This window comes from Glycine max, chromosome 4 (assembly GCF_000004515.6).
Source record: "Glycine max cultivar Williams 82 chromosome 4, Glycine_max_v4.0, whole genome shotgun sequence".
NCBI classification, from domain to species: Eukaryota; Viridiplantae; Streptophyta; class Magnoliopsida; order Fabales; family Fabaceae; genus Glycine; species Glycine max.
In genome coordinates this window covers 25,322,169-25,325,904 of record NC_016091.4, presented here as the reverse complement: position 1 = coordinate 25,325,904, position 3,736 = coordinate 25,322,169, and the positions used below count along the sequence as shown (strand labels likewise).

The window sequence follows — 3,736 nt, the reverse complement described above, 5'->3', positions numbered from 1 at the left end:
GGAATCATATATCTTATCTTCTATTTGGACAGGGATCAAGGATTTTTTTTTGGAATTTTATGGAACATTCATTTTGGTTAGTTGGAGATCTTATTAACATCTCCTTCTGGCTAGATAATTGGCTTGAAGAACTGACAACAATCACTCAAAATATTCTAGAGTTGACTCGAAACTCATTCCAGCCGATGGTGAAGGGTTTAAATAGGAATAAATGTTGGGTGCTTCCTCAAGAGTTCACACTATCTTTTCCTAGCTAGCGGAAGACATTAAATTTGTTATTATTCCTTTAGAAGAGATCATAGATAAACCCATTTGGATCCCCTCAAATTTAGGAAACATGATTTTTAAAGGAGTGTTTTCTTTCTGCCAAACTAACTTGCAGTCATTATCTTGGCATAAGATCTTACGTAAAAAAGGAATCTTGCCATCAAAATCCTTTTTTGTTTTGGAGATGGATTCATGATTGTTCATCTACGGATGATAATTTGAACGTAGGTTTTTTTTTTTTTGCCTCTATTTGTTCTCATTGTGGAGCTGTTGTTGATAATGCAAAACAACTAGTTCAGGAATGTCCCTTAGCAATGAAGCTTTGGAACTAGCTTAGTCACTTATTGCAAGGTAGCATGTCTTTTTCTTCTGCTATGGACCTGTTTCATACTTGCTGCAATTCAATTAGCTCATAGGTCAAGGATGTGCACGTTTCTTTAGTTGTACACATCATTTAGCTTATTTGGTATAATAGGAACCAAGTTAGGTGTGAAAGTGGCCCTTTTCAGTATGAGCACATTGTCCACAAAGTTATCTCAAAAGGGATGGATTAAGTGCAACATTGATGGTGCAACAAATAGTTGTCTGGGGCCTTCAACTAGTGGGGGAATTTTTCGTAATTCTAGGGGTGCTTTTTTGGGTTTTTTCTCGCACTCTTTTGGATATTTCAATTGCTTTTCATGCTGATTTGCAAGTTGCATTTTTAGCTATTGAAATAGCACAAGGCAAAGGTCCGGATCAATTATGGTTGAAAGGTGACTCATTGTCATTGGCACAAGTTTTCAAATCTCATCTCCTGGTGCCGTGGAGGTTTCAAAATAGATGGATTAATTTTTTGTCATATACTAAGTGAATCTCTTTCCATAACTCCCATATTTGTGTGAACGAAATTATTGTATGAATAGATAGCGAATCGTGGTTTACATGTACAAGGTATCATATGGTGGGATATAGTCCAAAGCTTTTATTGCTGATACTTCTGTTCAAGATAAGTTGAATATGCCTAATTATAGGTTTTGCTATTTTTTTTATTTGCATGGATTTGGTTTTATGTCCTCCTATGTTTGTTGTTATTTCCTTTTTTGATGAACAAATTTGGTTTGCGGGCATATGATTGATTGCCCCTATGGTGCCGACATAATTGGAATGATAGGGTTTTATCATGATGCTTTTGCAATCCTTTGCTTAAAAAAATATCCTCTTTTAAATTGATTTTTGAATATGATAATAAAATTATGTATCTATATTCTTTTAATATATCGTCATTGTCATCATCTTTATTATGCTCCTAATGACCTATAATGTTGATCTTTTCTTGTTAAAAAGTAAGAGAAAATGTTCAAGCATATAACCAAATGTATGACAAAATTATAATTATAAGTATAAAAGGACAACTAATTAAAAAATATATGTTATTTAGAAATACCTAAAGAATTAGTTTGTGGGTTCAATTTGAAATGTGTTCATAAAAAAAGCATGTTTAGAGCAAAATGCATAATACTCCTTTAAACAATCGGACATTTGAATATCAATTGAAAGGAAAAAAAATTATGTCATCTCTATTGTCTTTTGTTCATTCCTCTTGTATGCACCATACGATGGAATATAAAAAAGAAAAGAAAAAGAACTCCGTATTGAGATATGGACAAAAGGAGTGTTGTTGTTTATGTTGTCATGAACCAACTATCACAAAATAAAATAAAGCACTAAGTGAAGGGACATGAATAATTTAAAATTACATTTTTAATATCATTGTGGTAGTTCCTCTGCCAAATAGATGTAGAAATGTCCCATAGCTCCAGTACGAAACTCATTTTTATATCTAGATTCTAGAGTCAAAATTTCACCATCATGAATCTTGATTGAACCCGGTTGTGGATAACAAACAGACATTCCAATGAGATAACCTTTCTCATTTCCAGCCTCTTTTCCTGTTCCATATTTTGGTGTTGATGTACATAAAGTCCTTCCATCCTAAATGGTAGGAGAACATAAATTTTAGAGTTGAAGATGCATTGTTATATATGACCTTTTACAATGATATGGAATTAGAAAATTTATTGAATAAAAAGTCATTCACAAAAAGTTTCACAAAATTAATACGTAACTAATAACAAATGGTTTATAAGAATGGCGAAAAATATTGTTCATCACCTGTCCATATAAAGTTGCATTTACAACACCTGAATGCATATGAGCAGTGCCATAAATTAGATAACCTCCATTTTCCATTGGGATGTTTGCTTTTTGGACATGAGGAGAATCACCACCACCACCAGCTGGAATGGTATACTCTGCCTGCAAGGAATTAAGATTTACTTTTGTTCACTCACTCTAATAAGATTGAAAAGTATATTGTTTTATCATAAAGTACTGTCTTGAAAAACTTATCTACCAGACAATCATGAAGTATTTTGGAACCATTTGACCTCACTTTGTCGGTGGAATCAAGTATGTAAACCTTAACTGGTATTTGGTATATGTTCCAATCAACCCAACTAATTTTGTATCTTAAGGAAACCATTCTCCTTGAACCTTGAAAACCCTCTATTTGCTTGCATTGTAAGTTGTCCTGACAACAAAAGAGACCTCCTTTATAATTTGTAGTCAATCTTTGGTTATGTATATCCCTTGTGACATTATAAAAGTCCTTCGGGAGATTCATATGGTCACATCTACATTGAGTGCAAGCTTTCTTATCTTGTGCACCACGTGTATCAATGACCATGATGTTGAGCAACCATTTCTCCTCATATCCATTTTTAATTTTTGTTGGGTTACCTTGTTCTATAGCAAAAGGATCGGGAATTTTTGAGGTTGTTCCTCGTGATTCTACTCCAAATCCCCAATAATGTGGAAGAATGCCACCATTACATGTGCCTTCGTTTCTTTGGAAAAAAGCATCCTCAGGACGACGAAGCTTAGGATTAGGTGACATGGTAATATTTTGGTGGTACTTTATTGCAAACCAATGATGAAGGTATGTTTCATACGAAGGTATAGAGTTCCCTTCTTGGTCAACTAGTTCCGCATCAAAACTCTTAATTCCAACATGACCTCTTGGAAACTTTATATTCTCAAATGTTTTTGTTGCAATTGATCCTGGTCCCATTTCAAAACTCCCAGTTACAAAAATAGCTGTCTTGATATGATTTTCAGGCTTTTGATATAGTGAATATGATGTACTTGGTAGCAACAATAGTATTGAGAATGAAAGTATCATTGCATTAGAGATAAACTCCATGTTAACCTGAACATAAACAAGTAGTGTCACAAAATTAGTAATGAATTGTCTATGATGTTATTCATTTAAGGTAAGCTCAATTACATATAATTCAAACACATGATTAAAAGATTAGGTAGATTGATAAGTAAGTATGAAAAAAAAGTATATTGCTTACCATATGAGAAGAAGACAAAGGATTGATCATGATGAAGATGTGGTCTTTGTTGAAAATTAAAGCAATTG

At 33.3% G+C, this 3,736-nt stretch overlaps 1 non-coding gene across 1 annotated transcript; it reads right to left on the bottom strand.

The window, feature by feature from the left end:
• Positions 1 to 2,016: 2,016 nt before the first annotated feature.
• LOC106798646 (uncharacterized) lies at positions 2,017 to 3,511 on the bottom strand. Its single transcript, XR_005891019.1, has 3 exons — positions 2,663 to 3,511; positions 2,422 to 2,561; positions 2,017 to 2,241 (listed from the first exon to the last, which is right to left on the bottom strand). It is a non-coding gene; the product is annotated as an uncharacterized protein (transcript).
• Positions 3,512 to 3,736: the final 225 nt, after the last annotated feature.